The sequence below is a fragment of the Ambystoma mexicanum genome, chromosome 1q (assembly GCF_040938575.1).
Source record: "Ambystoma mexicanum isolate Mex_15411 chromosome 1q, UKY_AmexF1_1, whole genome shotgun sequence".
In the NCBI taxonomy this organism is placed as follows: domain Eukaryota; kingdom Metazoa; phylum Chordata; class Amphibia; order Caudata; family Ambystomatidae; genus Ambystoma; species Ambystoma mexicanum.
Genome location: NC_090922.1, coordinates 1,144,905,278 through 1,144,927,512, shown reverse-complemented (window position 1 = coordinate 1,144,927,512; position 22,235 = coordinate 1,144,905,278).

The window sequence follows — 22,235 nt, the reverse complement described above, 5'->3', positions numbered from 1 at the left end:
ACGCGACATGGACACAAGAACTTTTTTAAGAAAATGCAATTACCCCTCTCGTGTCATTCTTCCGAGGCTTTGCTTTAGGTCTGAAGTGTCTCTCCCTACCGGCAAAATGATGTGTGTGTATTCATGTGCGTGTTTACTTGGCACACGCAACTGGAGAACATTGTTTTGATTTGTGAATACATGGCAAAGTGTATAGTAATCTGGGAAAAAATTAATGCAAACACATCTCTGAGACAAATTAGAATTTATTGCAATTCTTGGCATGACGAGAGTGGTACTGAATAGCGAGTTGAAAGATAGTCTAGAACCTACATCCATTGTGATTGATTCCAGGAAATGTAGCAAACTGACGAGATGCATGCTGTGTGTTAAGTCACAAGCCTGTATCTAAACAGCCCTTAAACACTGCTCATCACCACAGAGTGGTCTTGTTCTGTGCAGCTCGCGATGCTCAACAAATCCCCCCGTTTTATGGTGTTTCAAGTAAGTGGGCATTACTGTATGTAAATATATATGTGTGTGTGTGTGTTGGGGGGAGTGTTGTGTTTGTGTTTTATTATCGATATCCGTGGACATGTTTGAATAATCTGATTGGTGATTGTATGTGCATGTGTACTTGTGCCTGTGTTTTGCATATACCTGGCCATGGCTGAAAAATGGAAGAGTAGTTTGCGGTGTTATTTATATATTCACAGAGGGGATGAAGTGGTGTTGTTGTGCCATGTTGCAAATTACAATTCCAGATAAATGTTAATGTTAGTGTTAAAGGTTATTTGTACCACGCACTATCACCACCGGAGTGATCCCCTGGCACTCTTGCAGATCTGAGAGAAAAGGGGGGTGGGTTAGGGCATGTTAGTAGGACAACCTTTGGAAAGGAGAAAGGGAGCTGTGATTTACTGTTGGCAGCTTCAGTTCAGTTAACACCATGAGCTTTTTGGTGTGGTATACGGTCCGCCGTGTGCTGTTGTGCGAGTGTCTGTGTGTTGTGTTTGTTGTTGCGGTGTGGTGAAGTGTGTGCGGGTTGCTGCGGTTTAAGAGGTGTGGTTGTGTTTAGTTAGGGTGTGAGAGGTGTGTGAAGAGGGTGAGGTTTTTAGAAGTTTTTTGTAGGGTTGGTTAGTAGCATTGGTGTCCCGAGAAATGCACACTCCTATTGTGTGTCTTTCGGCATTTAGACAAGGTGGTCTCCCTTTCAGTGATCTAGTTTCGGCATAAGACTGTCTCTCATCTCTCGGTCATTATGTTAAGTTAGTTAGTCTCTGCTTTTCTATCTTTGTATTTATTTATTTTTTCGGCCAGCCTCTGCATCCCAGTCTGTGGTTGCTGCAAACTGGTCCTCTAGGGTCAATCTACTTACGACCTATGCCCGTACCCAATGCCCTGTCTGAGCGGGTAAGGTTGGTAGTTGTGCCTGTTTGTGTTAGGCTTGTTTGCTATTTTTCTGTCCTGATAGGGTTGTCGCTCGTGGTCGGTTCTACCTAGCATTGTCTCTCTTGTTCTTGTAGGAGTTTCCCCTAAGTCAGTTCTAGGTGTTGTCTGTGCCATAATGGTAGTCAGCCTGTTCTTTTGTATTTCCTGTTTGATTGTTTCAGTTGTTTCTGTTTGGTTCCGAGGTGTTGAAGAGCCAGGTTTTTAGTATTTTTTAAAATTTTAGGTGGTCTTTAGTATTTCTTGTTCCTTTCCGGAGGATGTTCCAGGTTTTTGCTGCCAGGTGGGAGAAGGAGGAGCTTCCTATTTTTTTCCTGGCATAAGGTTTTGGTTCAAAGTGGATTTCATTGCTCGATCTGGGGAATCTCGTTGGCTTGTAGATTGTTATTTTCTTTTGTAGGAATGCTGCTCCCTGCTCCATGCTGATAGGATGTTCGCAGAGAAGAGTGTGTTCATGAATTAAGGGATGTGGATAGTTATTTGAATTCTGGTTGTAATCCGCATTCGTACTCCACATGTGTGAACATGTTTGGGTAATTATGCCTTTACTGTGCTTATGTGTGAGCATGCATAACATGCATTCTTAATTGACATGCCTAAACATGTTCATTCTTGTATGTATGAGCAAAGGTAATTCACATTCATAAACATATGTGTCACACATCTGCCTCTACTGCCAATGCCCAAATTATAGATACATGTTATCAATCTCAAAAAGCAAATACCTTAAGGTTGCTGTATGAAATGTTTAGAGGTGTTGTGACCTGATCCAGTTCTACTTATTTTCCAAGTGTATGCCAAAAATTACGAGAAGCACAGTGGAGAATTTTGACAACTGCGTTGTGAAAAGTGTTTTTTTTGTGTGTTTGTCTTCAATGCCCAATGCAAAGCATTTCTTTTTTAACATCTTCTTTTTCAATATGGAAGAATTGATCAAAGTTCACCGAATGTATATGTTTATTAATATTTGGCAAAACATTTCTTTTCTCTAGCTTGTTGAACCATTATGGACACAACCAACTGAGTAAAATTCAGGCTGTGTCGGTATCAAATCATGGCACTAAACCCATAGTTCCAGTTTGGTGTATGTGGGCCCCTGATGCAGGTTGATGCAAATTCATTGGTGGCTAGCAGAACAGCCTAGGAAACTGTAAGCACAGATCCGGGTCTGAGCAATCTGTTTTGACATGAAGTCCATTCTTGGGGACTTTCATCCCAACTCTGGTGCTGAAGAGATGCGTCTGTGGAGCCCCATGTACCTGGCTTCTATATGTTTGTGGGCCTGCAGACAAGACTTAGAATCAAGAGACCCTGACTTGGGTCTGTTTTGGCCTGTGGCTATGACTCAGGGCCCACAGACTCCAAATCAGGTCAGAAGCATATCTACGTGGACCCATGAACAGGTCACACCTGGGTCAGTGCGGGCGCAAGAATCTGGCTCATGTTGTCTGGGATGGGAGCCAGGTCAATACTGGCCTGTGGTCTTGGCTTGGGGACTATGGGCCACCAGCAGGGTTACACAAGACCTTTGTTACTCCATAGACCAGGCTCAGTGCCCATAGGCTACAGGAATCATTTATCTCAGCATGGTGGGTGGACCAGGCTCACTGCTTGCTGACTCAGTGGAGGCCCTCAACCCCATCTTGATGAGGACAACAGGCTAGTTCATGTCACCTGGTCCTGGAGCACTTGCTATGCTTGAAATTTGTAGGGGCAGTGGTACCATCTTGCAAGCCATGGTAATGGCTGAATACAATGCCCCAGAACTAAAAAACACTGCCTTTGGCACAGATAAACATGAGCAGACTTCCTCAAAAGTGGTTTATGGGATCCCACAAATCTCCTAGTGAGATTTGTGAAGGTTCACAGGCTCCCGTACATTTTTCTTCCAAAATGATTCTACCTGAATCTCCTTTTAGGGACATGCATCTTCAAGCAAGTTCTGGAGATATTCGGGCAGGTTCAGGCTGATTCTTGTAGAAAAAACAAAGACAACATACCTTGCAATGCTTCAGGAAGGGAGATAAAGGTTAGGAGAAGGTGCGATGTTGGTTGAGGCTTGATGAGGGGCTGGTAACAGGTTATGGAGCCCTGCGCATCTACGAATTGTATCCAAGTAGAACAGTACATTCATGAATTCAGTAAAATATCTCAGTAGATTATTACAATTACTGCATAGATCTATGTTTAGCCTGCAGACCCGAGGTTTGAATCTGGGTAAGAGGACCTCAGACCTTCATCTTTCTGAAGTTGATGAAATGAGTAAAGTTTAAGTCCAGAATTTTAAGATGCATATCAGACTAGCATAGTCAGTCACTTGTCAGGCATGCCTGTTTCTGCTTTTCATCATTCAGAGGTCGGCATTAATGTTGAGGTTTATATTATTAACATATAGGAAATTCATATAGACCACACAAAGGCTGCATTGGAGAAGTTTCATCCTGCTGAATTTGCACATGTCAAGCATTCATGATGTAGACTCTGACATTACTTAAAGAAATGCCATTTAGTCAGGTAGGTTTGCAATGATATGATCTATGTATCTGGGAAAAATACATAACACATATCTACAGTAATAGGCCTGTTCCCAACACTTGTATGCACCCAAAAAAGAAATGCCCTAGTCATAAAATTCCTTTGAATGTGTGCATTATAATTCACACATTCAGATTCCCTTTTTTCAACACCTTTACATATTTGCACTAATAATGGTACATTTTGATGTGCATCCCGGATTCAGAAATGGGATGCATATTAAAATGTGTAGAAAGCATGCACATTCCCATGTGTCACTATGGGACGGGTGCTAGGTAAGTTCAATTCATGACAGGGTCTTTTTTAACGTTATCATGCGTTTTTTAAAGTGTTGCTGTCCCACAGTGCCACTTACATTGTTATCTCTCAAACAATGATAACAATGTATTTTTTTCTTTTTTTACACGTTTCAAAATGACAGGCCATCAAAGGACCCTGATGATGAAATGCACTTCCACCATTCACATGATTACAGGGAGCCCATGGATGTTTCTAGGTGTGAATATATATATATATATATGTATATATATATATATATATATATATATATATATATATATAGATATATATATATACCGTGGCCATGTAGTTATGGTTAAGTTGGTGTTTCCGTAGGAAGAACACTTTTTGGGCGGCTTATAACTTTGCTCCCCCTGGACGAATCCTCACCAAACTTTGCAAAAAAAAGTATATGGCCCACTCTGAATTTTTGTGCAAAGTTTGGTGAGGATTCGTCCAGGGGGGGAAAAGTTATAGGGGGAGTCCAAAACTTTTTTTTTCCCCATAGACTGAATGGGAAAAAACTTTGCGCACGGCTACAGACCGAACCGCTGGACGGATTTACACCAAATTTGCGGCAGGAGCGGCGGCCTGGTCCCGAAAGCGTGCTTATGCAAATTTGGTGGAAATCCGTCCAGTAGTTTTTTTTAAAAATGACCAAAATGTAAGGCAAAAAAATTAGTGATATCTGTGTTCGCTTCGCGAACGGACTTCCCTGTTCGCTCCGCGGACAGCACCCCGATTGGCCCATGGCCTTGCGTCATGTCCGCGGACATGTGACGTGTTCGCTGATTGGACGGCGAGGGGCGTGGAGCGCGTCAGATTTTCTGTGGCGCCCCCCATCTTGTATTCGCCGTCGACCGCATACAGCGCTGTGAAACGTGGATAAAAAATTGTATTTAGTGCCCTGTGTTGGTGTGTAAGAGTGTTTGGGGAGGGTGGGGGAGTATGAGATAGGTTCAATGTTTTGTTTTTTTATGTGCTAGACGTTTTTGTTGCGTTCGATTTGTCCGCGGAGAACATGGCTGTTCAGACATTTTGTAAATAAACTAAATGGTGGGGTGTTTAGAGGACGGAGTATGTGTCATTTTTGTTTGCAAGGAAGGTAAAAATGAGCTATGAACACTCGCAGTGTACTTAATTGTTCGTAAATACACAAACTGGGGGTGTCCTCAGGACGATGTCCGTATTGTAATCTGTCTAGTTGAATGTGCTCTAAGAACACTCGTGGTGTCCCGAAATGGTTGCAATTACACAAAATGGGGGTGTTCTGAGAACGTTGTTTGTATTGTTCGTTGTCAGGGTGAAAGTGTTTTAAGACCACTCCTTTTGTCCGCTAATAGTACAATTTCCTATGGGCGTCAACCGACTTTTTGTCCACTAAAGAAACGATAAATCCGGCTGGTGTGCGCCGACATTATGTGATAATCCTATGACTGGCGCTATTGACCTGGCTGACTTGCTTTTGCGACACTAAATCGTATCTCCCGCCCCTAAACCTGATATTATCAAAGCATTCATATTCCCTGCCTCTCTCCGTGACGTTACAGGGTGCGTCATCAAACGCGCCCAGTCCTCTCCAGTCCTAAGTGACTTTACACAGAACCCGGAAGACAACACATATTATGTCACAACACAGCGCGCCACAATTCAGAATATGAAACAGTGATTTAAAAGCAAACAGCAAATGTTTAGAGAATATTCAGCAATTTGCATTTGTCTTTGTTGTCGATCCGCAAAAGTTCATGTTGAGGCACGCGATGTTCCTTTGCTGTACAGAGGGTGTTAGATCAGCTTATAACTCAGTGCGCCACAATTCGGAATATGAAACTGTGGTTTAAAAGTAAACAGCAGGATTGTACATTTGGTAAAGTACATTTATTTCACATGAAATGTTTAGTGAATATTCAGCGATTTGCTATTGTCTCTGCTGTCGATCAGCAAAAGTTTATTTGGAGCCACCCGTTGTTCCTTTGCGGTAGATAGGCTGTTGGTTTATGATAAAAGCAGTAAATGATCGCTCTGATAATCGGAAGGTTGCTCCAAAAACGAGCCATTAGACCACCATATTGGTTGGTATGTTGTTTGTAGCCGCTAGTACTGCGTAAGGGCATATTGGTCCTTGGCGATTGTCCCATAAAATGGTGAGGGTCATGAAGTTGCATATTTGGACCTGCACCTGGCAGTTGAAGACCCCATCCACTGGAGTCTGTAAATCATGACATAGGCAAAATGGGGCCGCATACCTGTTTTTAAAAAACATAAATTAGTCTCACCAGCTGATCTTCATTAAAAATCATCATTTTATTTATTAGGGCGTGAAACTATTTGCTATCGAAGATAGTGCAACGGAGTATGTTAATAATAAAATAATAATATTTTCCCATTCATATAGCTCTAAGAACCGTGAGGTATCTAAGCAGTGCTTATTATTAACCACGGTGTGTGGTGCTCATTTATCGACCACGGAAGGATGAAAGGCTGAGTTTGGCATTGCCGCGATTGGAACTTGCGTTAGCAAGTTGTGCACGGATGTCTAAGCAAGCGTTGTACTCGCTGTGCCATTTGACAGGCTACAGTGAAGTGGCACAGCGAGTAGAGCGCTTGACCACCAATAGACCGGTTAAATTATTTCTATTAACCCACCCTGTGTCATCTGCCTTTTTCAGAGCCCTCTAAACAACAGGGGATCAATTTGGCGGTGATAGTGCGTGGTAGAAAACATTATGCCACTTTCAACGAACAAGTTCAACTTGAGCGGTCTTTAATGCTACGCTATTGTAATTATATTTGGTATAAAATAATCTAAAGGGTTACTTACAGTACAATTGCAATTTCCATTGTCTACAAGTGGTGCAGTCCCAAAATACGACTCTGCGTGTGCCAACGATCTTTCGCATAGTGATATAATATATAAAAGTGGTTTCGTTTCATAAATTTCATCCTTATCTTCTCTTACGTTTTAGCAACACTCCTTCAAGAGAAGTCTTTCATCACAATCTCTGTCTGTCATAGTCAAAACACAATACAACCTTATAGTCCGCTTTCTGAGCCTCTCCGGGGCCCGAGAAAAAAATGGAAGCAGCTGACCTTCACTGTGAACGAGCATAAATTCTTACTTTGCAACATTCTGTGTAAAGCCATCTGTATAAGTTGGTTTTTGCACGCCATGTTTGTATATTTTTTGCGTGATATTAAAAAAAGTTTGTTTAAAGGACGTTTTGGTTTTAAGTACAGCCGAAAGACCCCTGAAAATCGCAAGTTATGGTAAGCTATGAAAAATAACTCGCACCACCACCGTGCACTGCTAAGACTAACAGCCAGGACATCAAAGATGACATTGCAAATGTCATTGATGAAATCACTGATGACATCACATGTGTATCTACTTTTCATGGAATTTTTGTACTAGGGATTTTTATTATAATGTTGCGAAAAAAGTGTCAAGGATATTGCAATAAATATCATACCGTTATTAGTGCTTTGAACGATGCATTGATATAAATAGCATTGTATTATGGGATTCTATCTAGTATACTGAGCTACTAATGGAGAAACATAGCATTGTGTGCAGAGTACAAGATGAAAGTATAATATTTGTAATGTTAATATGTTGAATAATGAAATGATAATTGTCCTGAAATGTTCGAAAATTCACAAAATGGGGGTGTTCTGAGGACGTTATTCGTATTATGTGATTGCTTAGCTGTATGCAATGAGGGAATGGCACAGAGAGTAAAGTGGACGCCGTTCGCGGACACCGCAGCTGTTCGTGGACAGGGCGTGCTACATCTGGATTTTTCCAGGAAATCCAACATGGAAAGAAGACTGTACGGATCAGCCAATCAGATGTCGAGGTTGTGGATTTGTGTTGAAAGAGACTGTGTGTGGTGAAGATGGCAGAAGTGGAGAAAGTCAGGGTGTTGGTGCTCTGAGATATGTTTGTGCATGGTTTACAGCAGTACGCTGAATGCAGGCATGTTGCAAAGAACTTTGATGTGAAAGGAGTGGAGGTGGTGTGGAGCACTGTGCCTGATTGCAATGTACAGGGAATTGTACAAGTTTGTGAGGATATGGCCACGATGAACAGTCCGCATGTGGTAGTTTTGCACTATGGTGCTTTCCATTTGGGCAACGTCAGTGCCCCTACTTTGTTGGCTGATTTGGAACGCTTGGTTCAAGCCGTAATGAAGATCCTTCCAAATGCGAAAGTAATTTTTTCTGGATTACTACCTAGGGCAATATGGGATAATAGTTCAGTTTTTTGTCCTCAGCAAAACATTGCTAGGTGTGTCATCAACCGAGGCATGTGTGCCTTCATGCTTAGAGCTGGTATGTTCTTCTGTAACAATGAGAATATTGATGCCAGTAATGCTGTTAATTTTAAAGAAGATGGCATTTCTTTATCTTTTATGGGAAATGCCTTTCTATTTTGGAACGTAAGGGTTGCTTTGGAGAAGGTTATGTAACGATTTTAGGAGTAAAGTAAGAAAAAAAAACAAGAAAAAAAATACAAAATAATAGGTGTCTGTCAAGCATCTGTAAAAAAAAAAAACGGCTCTTTTCAGAGCCAACTTCAAAGGGGAAATGGGGCACAATATTTAAATTTACATTCACAACGCTCAGATTTTCGATGTGTCCGCGGACATGGCTGTAGTCCGCGGACATGAAAATCACTACGAGGGGGTTAGTATGTTCTATGTTACATGTATATGAAGTCAGGGATATTATGGTTAAGTTGTGCTACTAAAAACCTATGAAATTCAGTGAAAAACTTTGTTAAAGGGACGTTATGGTTAAGTTGTGCTACTAAAAACCTATGAAATTAAGTGAAAAAACTTTGTTAAAGGGACGTTATGGTTCAAAGTAAAACCGAAAAACCACTGAAATTCGGCAGTTATGGTAAGATAAGCAACCATAACTCGCGCCTCCACCATGCACTGCTAACACTAACACCCAGGACATCAAAGATGACATCACAAATGTCATTGATGACATCACTGATGACATCACATGTGCATTTACCTTTCATGAAAAGTCTGTACAAGGGATTCTTAGTGTAATGTTAATAAAAAAAAGTGTCAAAGATTATTGGAATAAATATCAAGTGCTAATCAGTGCATTAAGCTATGTATTGATATAAATAGCATTCTGTTTTTAACTTCAATTCAGTATACTAAGGTACTCATGTAGAAACATAGGCATTGTGTGCAGCATACATGATGGAGGTGCAATATTCATAAGCTTGCCATGTTGAATATTGAAATGATAACTGTTTTCATATTAGAGTTTTGTGTACAGTGAAACTTGTGATAAGTAGGTAATAAAACCCACTTACTACATAATTGCATTATTATACACAAATCACAAAGAGACAACACCACATACAAATATGAATATATACAAGGGAATTGAAGTAGGAAAAAGAAACAGCAATAGTAGCAGAAAGTGTTCATAACCTAACTGATTACCTTTATGGAGAGAAATGATTGCTCTTTTTCAAAGCTGTTACTTACCCTATCTATATAAATCACATGATGTGTCTGGACCCTAAGGAAAATAGTGTGAGTACAACATATAAAAATATGAGCATATACAGGGAATGTACAGTAATAAAAAAACATCAAAAGTATCAGAAAGTGCTGATAAAGCTACTGATAATTTTAATGCACAAAAAGGATTGTTGTCTTTCAAGGTTGTGACTTCTCCTATGCATATGTTTCATATGATATGACTGGACCATAAGGGAATTATTCTAAGAACATACTTGAAGGATAAGTCTACGAATATAGTAATTTACAATTTTGAGTTCCTGACTGTTACTGAAGAAAATCGTGTGGCCTAGATATGTCAGGAAAGGAACAAAAGGGAGAGCCAGCCACGTGATGTCATCGGTGATGTCATCAATGACATTTGTGATGTCATCTTTGATGTCCTGGGTGTTAGTGTTAGCAGTGCACGGTGGCGGCGCGAGTTATGGTTGCTTATCTTACCATAACTGCCGAATTTCAGGGATTTTTTGGTTTTACTTTGAACCATAACGTCCCTTTAACAAAGTTTTTTCACTGAATTTCATAGGTTTTTAGTAGCGCAACTTAACCATAACGTCCCTTTAACAAAGTTTTTTTTACTGATATATATATATATATATATATATATATATATATATATATATATATTCAGTGAAAACACTTTGTTAAAGGGACGTTATGGTTAAATTGCACTTATAAAAACAATGAAATTCAGTGAAAAATCTTTGTTAAATGTACGTTATGGTTACAAGTAAAACAAAACAAACTCAAGAAATTCACCAGTTATGGTAAGCTGAGCAACCACAACTCGTGCCACCACTGTGCACTGCTAAGGCTAACACCCATGACATCAAAGATGACATCACACATGTCATTGATGACATCACTAATGCCATCATATATGAAATTAATTTTGATGAAACGTCCCGACAAGGGGTTGTGTTTATAATGTTGGTAACATGAAGTCAGGGGTGATCAGGGGACATATCATGAACTACTTAATGTATTAAAGAATGTATTCATCTAAATTAAACATTATATTGGCGTGTTGTTTTTAATACAGAACCTAATCATACATACACATAAGCAATGGCAATATTCATATAACTCAGCCCCCACTTGACTAAATCCATTCACCCTTTGCACAAACATTCAAGGTTGGGTCTATAATCTGTCTGAAATCTTTTGTACAGATTTGTCAAACGGCACCAAATGTATAAGCATTTCAAATATTTTGGTAGCCCCTTCTAAATGTGCTCCTTTTTGGCAAAACAGCACCAAACTTTGCAGAACCATTTGGAGCCAGGTCAAACATGATATTGCACATTTTCATGCAGTTTCATTGAGTGGTGCCTAAGTCAAAAGCCATCCAAAAACTGTTTTTACCAAAACATGAAGGCGTGGAATGGCAGCCCGTGTGTTTCTACGTATTCGTGAATAGAACGGGTCCCTCACTACATTTCCTGTTGAGACTGCATCTCATACCAAAACTGATGCATGTTATGTGCAGTCTATTGGACTACAATCACTTTTTCTCGGAATTAGATTCTTCTCTACTGCATTGACTGGCGTAGGGAGATAAGCAAGATTGCATCTGATTTTGGTTTGAGCTTGGGTCATTAAAGCAACTGTTTGTCAAGCTCCCATTCGGTTGAAACAAGGAATGTATGCTCCTATTCTGATGAACACTGCCATAGGAATACCGCCGTACAAGAACAAGTCGGGACCTCACAATGGCAGCCAACATTGATTTTAATGTTTTATATACAATTTGAAGTGCTTTGTCCTGAGGAAGAGGATTATCAGTCTCTTTTTGACTAGATCCAACTAATCGTGAAAACTACCTACAGTAGGATGTTTGGGTGCCGTGTTAAACAGCCTTTTTTTCCTGAAATCTGTAGTTGATACACAGCACTTTTTGATTACAATGAAATTATGTCTTGCACTAGTTCTGCACTTTATTAGATACCCCGGAGGATCATACTAAACCCTATGTGAACCATTGATCACATGGAGATAGCTCTTTTCCTCCCACACAACACAGTGGTATATATTGAATAGTCTGTCCGTACATCTAAAAATTCAGAAAGAATATAATTTGGTTCTTCTTGTCTAGAATGATGTTTTTCTGTCAGTGCAATACCATATTAGAAAGTTTTTATACAATACTTGATGTTTGAATGAATTATGGATATGAACATTTGAGTATCTATAAAAAAAAAAGGTTTAAAATGATGTTTACTATATTAATACAATTTGAACATATATCGTTTTTTTTGTTTCCTTGACCTGGTCTACTATTTCCCAATTCACCAGTAGAAGTCTGCCATCTATACATTATCACTGTTTTTGTTTCGTGTGACATAACCCCCTTGTGTTTTGGTCTATTTGCTTCCCCTACGTCCACGACAAAGGGGACACCCATCTCTTTGGTACAAAGTTCAATCCCATTGACTTTTGAAGTTTAGTTTGTGTGCTTGGGGCATAGCCCAGCGTGAATTATGGGTATAGAGTTTGCATTGTAAGTGACATGGCTGCAGGTCATGCTTGGGGCAATGTGTCCACTTGGGATGGCATAGTGCATGCATAGTGGACACTGTTATTGGTATGTCATAGAGGACATTGCTAATGTTAGGGTAAGTTACTATATGTCACCAAAAGATCCAATAGATTCACTGAAAAAATGTCGTATGGTTAAAATTATTTAATAAAAAAACCTTAGCAATTCAGTGAAAACATATTTTAGTTAAAGCTGTATTATGGTGCAGTACAAACTCAACCATCAGCATGCACTTCTCATTATGTCACACATAATCATTCTGCGCTACTACGGTTTGTCCTTTACTTGTCTTTTCTCCCATGCCACATGGGAACTATGGGCATGGGCATCTCTGCATGTCATATGAGATGTCATGTGTAGCCGTAGAAGCAGTGCATGGCACTGGCTGAATTATGGGTACCTTGAAAACCTTAACGTTTAACGTTTATCTGGTATCCAAATGAGTTCAAGTTCAAGCTTTTCATTCCAGAAAATGTTCTTTGACATATAGGGAAGGGGAAAATGTAGCCAAAACGAAATTTAAGGTAACTACCCAAACAAAGGTAGCACCTACAAACATTAGACACATTGAAACCACCAAAACGAAGGTTTAAAGACGTTACTCAAAAGCAAACAAGAAGAACAGGATGCCAACAATAAGAATATTCTACTTTAGAACCACTAATGTACATTTAAATTAGACTACATATGTTGAATATTCTTGTATTTTTTGCAATGTTCTGAAGTGTTAATTGTTTTGCGTATTATTTTATTCTTGTGTGCAAAGGAAGAATCTGTATGCTTACGCTATTTTTAATTAACAGCTATTATAACGTAACATTCGTTATTTAATGTTTTATTTTTTAAGAAATTATTGATTATATACATATGTATATTGTTAAATTGCCCTAATAAAAAAACCTCTAAAATTAATTGAAAAAATGTTGGTAAGAAATTCACCAGTTAAAGAAAGCTTGCAACCATAACTCACCCCCAATCTTCCCCATTGCCCTGGTCAAACCAACAATATGACATCATAGATGATATTACAAAGGTAACACAAAGTAATTTTGTAGCCTTGTGTTTTAAAAATATGTTCTTACTGTGCTGTTTGCGGACTACAGGTACAGTTTGTTTATCCAACATATTGTCAGAGACAAAAAAATGTGATGTTACTCACATTTCTCTATTGAACTGTCAGCACCTTTTCTCTATGTATGCAAAACTATGAGGCCCCATAATTGATCCAGAAAAATCCGCAGACACTGAATCAGGACACCAGTCCACCGACCGCATTGATATATCATACATTTATTTAATCTACTTTTTTGCCCTTTTTTAAAAATCCACTGGACACCAAATTTGCAAAAGCACTCTTTCGGCACTAGGTGACCTGACACAAAGTTTGGTGAAAAGCTTTCAATCTGTTTCGGATACAACATAATTTGGTTTTCCATTCACGTCAATCGGGATTTCAAAAAGGTTCTGTCCTGCCCCCCATAGCTTTGCCCTGTTTCCCATATCGGATGCTGGACAATTTTTATTTTATTGTAATGTTTATCATTGACAGTGGGGGTAATTTATAGAATTCAGCGCAGAAGCAGTGCACGAAGGCAGCTCAGAGAGGGAGCGTGTGCCAGCGTGCGCTAGCTGCGTATGCCAAAACCCATTTTCATGCACAGCGTATTCATGGATACTTACATCCATAACCAGCCGTGGCGCAGAGTGGTGTAGCGACCCTGCAGCAGCCCCAGTTACGCCCCCAACGCCGCCCTGTGCGCCAAAAACATTGCACAAATCCCCTACATGGTGCAAAGGCCAGTGGACCAGCATACAGCCCCCCAACAATGAAAACGCGCCAAAAACGCTGCACAGTCCTCACGAGCCAGCGAAATCGCATGTAAAACTTAACGCGCACCCCTCAGAGTATGCGTACCGCGCTCGCGCCAGCGAATTCGTGTGTAAAACTCCATGCGCACCGTTGGAATATGCGTACCAAGCTCGCCCCAATGAATTCACGTGTAAAACTCCCTGTGCACCCATCGGATTACGCGTACCCCGCTCATGCCAGCCCAAAAGCGGGTAAAACACCCCACGCACCCCTGGAATACGCGTACCATGCTCGCACCAACGAAATTGCGTGTAAAACTCCCTGCGCACCCCTCTGATTATGCGTACCCAGCTCGCACCAGAGAAATCGTGTGTAAAACTCCCCACGCACCCCTCGGATTATGCGTACCCAGCCCGCGCCAGCTAAATTGCATGTAAACCTCCCCGCGCACCTATCGAATGTGCAAACCCTGTTCGCCCCCGCAAAATTGCGTGTAAAACTCCGTGCGCACCCCTGGAATAGGCGTACCCCACTCACACCAGCGAAATCGCATCTAATTCTCACTCCCATACCCCTGGATTCACGCAGCAGTGTGGTGAGAAGCCACATGCATCCCCTGCAGCCAGACAACGTCACAGGGGTCCACCCTACACCCCTCCCCATGCCCCGCAGGCAGACCATCCACCCTCCCCATGCCCCCCAGGCAGCCCATCCACTCTGACCATACCCCGCAGGTAGGCCACATGGCACCATGCACTTGGGAGCCCCGATTTATGTCCCCCCCATTGATGGGTACCTGCCAGCAGGCCCCGACTCATGTCCCCCGATTCCCCCATTGACAGGCACCTGCCAGCAGGCCCCGAATCATGCCCCCCCAATCCCCCATTGACGGGCACCTGCCAGCAGGCCCCGACTCATGACCCCCCACTCCCCCATTGACGGGCCCCTGCCAGCAGGCCCCGACTCATGTCCTACCCCCCATTGATGGGCACCTGCCAGCAGGCCCGACTCATGTACCCATTTACAGGCACCTGCCAGCAGGCCCTGACTCATGTCCCCCCCATTCCCCCATTGATGGGCATCTGCCAGCAGGCCCTGACTCATGTCCCCCCCACCCCCAATTGACGGGCACCTGCCAGCAGGACATGACTCATGCCAGCAGGCCATGACTCATGTCCCCCCCTGACTAATGTCCCCCCCACCCACCCCCATTGACGGGCACCTGCCAGCAGGCCCTGACTCATGTGCCCCCACCCGCCCAGTGGATGGAACTGTCAAACGTCACTTCCATCATGTCCCTCCACAACACATGAGTCAGTGCAGGCAACACACATGCAGGAACAGGCATGACCCATGCAACAAATATTTGCATCCATGTCCAAGGCACCGTAGAAACATCCAATGGTGGGCTGAAATTCACATGCATCATGTGACATGCTGATCACATGCACACACATCACCGGAGGGTCATGCATCTGGCCCTGTGTACCCCAAGAATGATTAGGCTGTATCAGTGGATCAACACATCATCATGGACATGTGTCATGCACCCATGGTGTTTACCAGTCACTCACACACTACTCAGATTAACGGACATGTACACCATGCATGTCCATGACAGCAACACCATTCTCTCATACCCCAAACATGTCCAAGTACAGAAACAGGCATGCATACACGTGTACATTTGGCATGCTGCTCTGCATGATGCATTGTGACACATACACCATCCATGTGGGTCACGCCTGACTGTACTCACATGCAGCACCATCATGTCCCTGCACACACAAATCCATACATGACCCATGTCACACATACAGCCAAGTAGCTAACTATCACCACACTGCAACATGCACTGTTTTAAACGGAAATGCATGGGCACTTACTGCTCGACTGCAGATGGGACTGTATCCTGAGGATCTGGTGGTTAAGCACTGGGCGAATGCGCTCCATGACCCTCATCTGCTGGGTGGTAAGCTGGCCCCGGCGCCCCACTGCATCTGCTGTGTCTAAGAGGTCCTTGGCCTTCTTGAGGGTCCTGGACTTGTAGGCCTCCCAGCACTCCTGGATGTGTTTGATGTTGCAGGGTGCCACTCTGCGTTGATGGCACCCACTATGTCCGTCCAGATCCTCCTCCGTCCTTCCTTGTCGGCGCACGATGGTGAGATATCACAATGCCTCAGCACTTGCTCCACCAGGATGCCAACTTCATTGGCATTGAAGCTGGCAGCCCTCTGTCTCTCTGCTGGGGGGTGCCACTGGTGCCAAATGGTGTTGTGGTGGACATGGCAAGCCCTGAGGCAGGTGTGGGTGGGAAACTGGGTCCTGGTGCTGGGCTGTGGAGCGATGGAATACCAGTTGGGAGTCTTCTGTTCCAGCAGGTGTGGTCACAGCAACTGGACCCCTGCAGATGGCTGATGTGCAGGTACCAAACGGCAGGGCACTGTTGGCAGCAGGCAGTCAGGCAGCAGCAGATGGCTTGTAGGAGGCTCCCCGGGGCTCTGGGTGGCAGGAAAATGGCCTTCTGGGCAGAAGCGTGGTCTTCCGTGTGTTGTCTCATGGCCAGCTTGATGCAGAGTGAATTGGCACATGAAAAAACAGCGGTCAGCATGTAATTCAAGGAAAGGGCCTTAGCATGTAAGCGTGTAAGTGACGGTATGCGCGCTGGCATTTCCCTCGGCACGGGTGCATAGTGAATCACACGTGCAAAAACAGCACGTCCGCGTGTGAATGCGTGTAATTCGAGGAACGGGCCTTAGCGTGTAAGCGCGCCAAGGTCATTACGTTAAAGGTGAGCATGGGCCAGCAGTCCACTGTACGTTCTGTTTGTGGAGACTGACGCGTGTGTTTACTCTTCTGGATTCACACGTGATTACTTCACAGCGTTTGAAGTTTATACCTCTTCTTTTGGCTGGGTGTTGCCTACGCGCACAAGCACATGTGTTTTTCTTTTTCTTTTCCACTCAAGGCAGGCATTGAGTCACGCACGCTATTTTTCCCACTGTGCTACCCCCTGTCCATTGCGTACCATTTTCCAGGTCATAGTAGACCGCATGTTCCACGCATGCATGATTTTTGTGTCCCTGGGTGCCACACCGTACTGTGGTTACCGGGGTCGTGTGCACATTTTTGGAGGGAAATTGTTCTATTTTTTATTTTTGTTTCCAAAATTTCCCAAATTTATCTTTATAATTTTTTTTTATTATTATTTTTGGGGTTGCGTGACCCGTCATTTTTCCCCAGGGGTCAAAGAACGACTTGCAGGAGCACAGTACACTGCTCCCTTCAACCCAATTGCCCAGGACAATTGTTGAGTGCACCTCCAATTGGCTATATACATCTGTGCCATGGTTGGGAGGCCACCAAAGGGTAGGGGGGGCAAAGATGGTCGTCCTCCCAAGGGTGTGCGTGGTCAGGCATGTGGGCGCAGGGACCAGGGTGGACAAGGAGTCCAGGGTGGCCAGGGTGGCTACATAGGGGGAAGAGGGAGGGGTGCCCGACTGGGGCAGGATGCCCAGCCATGTGCTGGTGCAGACATGCCACCACCCCCTGTGGATCCGGATGATGCAGCTGTTGCATCACAACCTGGTGCCCATATGACCAAACAGCAACTTACATCTGCTGTCACGGGCCCACCGTTGGTGGTAGCTGCAAGTGCAGCTATGGGGACCACCACCCGGGCTCAGGGTTATGTTGTGTGACAAGGACTCCCAGGATGATTTCCATCTTGTCCAGAGGTGCGGGTCAAATGTGTCCAGTGTAGCTGTGACTGGGGCACACCTATCTGCGGCAGTTATGACATCTGCTGCCCCAAGCAGCCGGGTGGTGGTAACTGCATGGGCAGATGCAGCCAACATCACCCCGGCAGTGAGTCAGACCCAAGCCAGACCTTCTGTCCTCATTCCAACACCCACTGCCTTGGTCCAGTCCACCAGCACCACTGCCCCCACTGATCAGGGCCACACTGCCCACTCAGGGTCCGTACCACCACACAAAAGGAGGAAGGGTCCTCCTGCGCAAGAGGCTGGGACCCCAGTCATGGCTCCGGCCTCCGGCACGTCGAGGAAGAAGCCTTTCAGCAAGCAGGAACTGGACTTCTTTGTGGACTACGTGTCAGCACACCAACGCAATATGCTTGTGGGCTCACAGTGCCATACAACGCCTGCCCAGTGTTGGGTCCACTGGAAGCATGTTGCGGATGGTGTGGCAGCCATGGGGTTCCAGGTGCGCATGGCTCAGGATTGCTACAAGCGTTGGAATGACCTCCGACGAAATGCAAAACAAAAGCATGCCTCCAAATATTCCATGTCTCTGGTGGCTAGTTGTGGGCCACCACCAGAGGAGGATGAACTCACTCAGCATAAGGAGATCGCTGCAGAGTTCATCCCGGAAGAACAAATCTTTTTAGTGGGAGAGAGGATGGATTATGATGCATCATCTGGTGAGTATTGATGCATGTTACTCAATGACATGTGTGTTTGGCTTGTGTGACCCTCCCAGCTACAACTTAGGGCCTTCCTTTCATCAATCTTCCTCTTTACCTGTGGTGTTCACCAGGGGTTTGACCTATGGACCTGGCTTTCCTAACAGCACCTGGCAGCTCTCGCCTACTGCATTTTCATTTTCTGCTACGACTTCGAGTGCTATGCTGATGACACTCAACTCATTTCCTGGCTGCCCTTGGCCACTTCTTCTCCCTCCCTCATTTCTGATTGCCTCATTGACATTTGAAATTGGTGTACTGCCAGCGATCTCTGTATAAATACCAGCAAGACTGTAATCTTCCTCATCGGTACACCTTCGCCATCCTTTCCCCTCACTCTCTGGTCGGCCCCCCTTGGCCCTCCTCCTACCCCCACCTACAAGGCCAACAACCTTGGGGTCACCTTTGATTCCACACATTCCTTTTCCACACACAATTTCTAATGTTTCTTGAGATATATTAACTTCTTGCTTAACCGCCTCAGGGGTACTGTACCTTTCCTATCATTCACCTAAAAGCTCACAGTCTCTCAAGCTCTGGTTGTCTCAAGGTTGGACTTCTGTGCCAATACCTCCCCTCTCGACTCCTTTGCTCCTCTATCTCACACTCCTTCCGGGTCAGTCGTTTATCGAAGAAACAAGCTGGGGCAAATCTGTATCTATGGCTGGGACCTCCCTTTTGAACAGCCTACCTGCCATGTTGAAACTTGAGGAGAAACATCTCTTTTTCCGGAAGCACCTCAAGACCTTCCTCTTTGCTCCTGCATTAGTCCTCTTCTCCCCAGCTTAACAGTTTCCTCTCTTGGCACTGTGCACCTGCACACCCTCTGTCCTTCGGGCCCAGGTACCTGCTCACCCTGCCTCCCTCCTGCACTGCCTCCAGGCCTCCCATTGCCATGGGTCCTGTATGTGTACCCATACAGTACCCCACTCTTCTTCTGCACTCATCAGATTTGCCCTATCCAACTGATCTTGCACTTGCCACTTGCTGGCTGCACTACCACCTTGAATGTCTATTGTATAATTGGACTTCATTTGCTTTATTTGGTCTCCTCTGTTTGGCACATCCCACTTCTCCCCCTTCCAGGGTCTTCAACCATTATCCCTTCCCCATGTACTTGCGTGTTCTCAATGTCACTGTGCCCAGTATGATCGTTGTTTTCATTTCCTTTTCTCCCTTGTTCACCTCTCTTTGCTTGGTTGTGCTCTGAGCCACTAATGTACAAGGGCAATCTTGATGAGATGTCATATCATGTCATATACATCCTTTGTCCTTGGTGCAGTGTGTCTCACTCTGACTGTGCTGATAGCAGTGGATCCCCATGCACATGTGTGCACATTCGTGTTCCATGTGCATTCCATGTATGCTCCTGGGTGTCCTTGCCCGCCTGCTCATTGTAGTATGTATCCTGGATGATCCAAGTGCCATGTTATTTGGACAGCCATTTCATGCTCACTGTGGGTCTGTGTGTCACCACGCACGACATTAGGGTGTCTAAATCTGTGTCATGAACATGGCTCCCCCTGTTACAGGCACGCTGCCTCTTTTCAACTGGTGTTGTGCTTTCTGCAAGCATGGGTGTACTATTGATGGTTCCTCATCTGTCCTGCATAATGTCCACTTCTCATCGGCTGTAGTGACATTTGACTGATGGCATGTAATCGACACGTGCCAACACTGTCTGCCAATGCACAGTTCTGTGGGGAACCTTTCATTGCCATGCAGTTCCTCCCTGCTATTGCCCAGAGGGTGGGTGTTTCATGGTATCCATGCTACATGATGCATGCCATTTGCACATGATGGCTGCAATTGCCCTTACACTGCCATCACGTTTGGAGATTGACATCACTACTTACGTGTGATTGCCAATTGTGGCTATTTGTTTGTTCCCACAAGCGTATGCTATGTGCCATCTCTTACTTGCCATCTCTCATTTCTGCCTTGGATATGTGCCTGCTAGAGGTTGTGTGTGATGCAGGTGATGGAACATGTGTTGGCTTCACATTTTGCACACATCCTTTTCTGCTTTTGGGATACCCTTGCATTGCAATGCCACTAGATACATGTTGGGCCTTGAGTTGCGTGTGTCATGTCTGCTTCATGTGTTGGCTGTCAATGTTGTGATCTGTATGTGTGTGGTATGTGCTACTGACATACATGTTTTTGTTTCTTTTGTTTATGTAGCAGCTGATGAAGCACTGAAGGCAGAGGATGAAGATGTAATCCCAGACACAGTGGTCAGTTCACATGACCATCCAGGCACGAATGGTTGTTGTGGGGTGGCAGCCCACGAGAACCCACTGGTGCTCCAGGCCATCGTGTCCAGAGCAGACTCTGAGTCAGGCTCTGATGTATCCTCTGAACACAATGTTGAGATGGATCTGCATCATGACATGTCGTCGCCGGTAAGTGATCCTGTGTTGGATGATCTTCAGTCCGTGACACCTGCACTAGGGGGCCAGGTGGGGTTGGAATGTCCGCCTGTGGTGGTTATGGGTGCACGGTCACACTCAACAGCAGTTGGCATTATTCCTGGAGCATCAGGTCAACAGAGGGATGCAGTCCTGCAGCCGCGGGCGGCACCAACACAGCAAGGTCCATGGCTCCTTGGGCCCGGCAGGTGTCGTGTCCGGCAACGAGGTGGCCGTGCGCTACCGGGGTCAACTGAGTGGGAGTATGCCATTATTGCCATAGCACAGCAACAGGGGGCAGCAGTTTAGATAATGGCTCAAGGTATGGAAAGTGTGGCCCATTCCATCCTCCCCCCTGAAAGGAAAGTGCAGCTCCAGCAGCAGGTTATGCGGTCTACGTGCCACTCACTCAGGTTGGGTATGGCGGCCTCGGACAGGGCACGCCGGACTGAAATTGTGGCTCTGCATCAAGCTGTTTCTGCTCAGGCAGAGGCACACTGTGAGGCCCTGAGGGTCGAACATCAAAACCTCCGATCTACTCTGGGTGCTCTCATGATGGACGACAGTAGCCGGGCAGAAGACAGGATGGGGCGGCTTGAAAGAACCATCTCAGCTGAACTCCATGCAAGCCGGGAGGTACTCCGTATGTCATGTGAGGCCATGCAGTCAGAACTCTGTCTTACACGTCAGTCCTTGCAGGAGGAAGCACGTTTGACATGAGAGGTAATGCATGCAGACCTACGTGTCATTGCCATGCAGGACCTGGCCTTACCAGACCCGCATGCTTGCTGCCGTTCAGGGGCAAGCCGCGGAAAGGCGTGGTGAGGCAACTGTGCCGCATTGACCTTCTGAATTCAATCCAGTTGGTGACAACGACAACCTATCTCCCACATAGGTCGGGCCGTGCAGGCGCTGAGCCCAGTGAGGTTTTTTTTAAATCTCAACATCTACACATGTGGGTGTTGAGGTGCACCCTGTACCTCCAACCTCCTGGGTGGCCCCCCAACCCCCGGGTCATATGTGGCCATTTTAGATTTTTTTTTTTGCATGTATTTTTTTTGTCTATTGTGCATTCATGTGACAGTGTGGTGCTTTGTGGAATTTGAAGGCGTCCACTGTGTGTTCCAGCAGGGCCCATTCAGGCTTGTCTTGTGTATGTGTTTTGCTTGGGCTCCTGACACATATGCTAGTCCTGCTT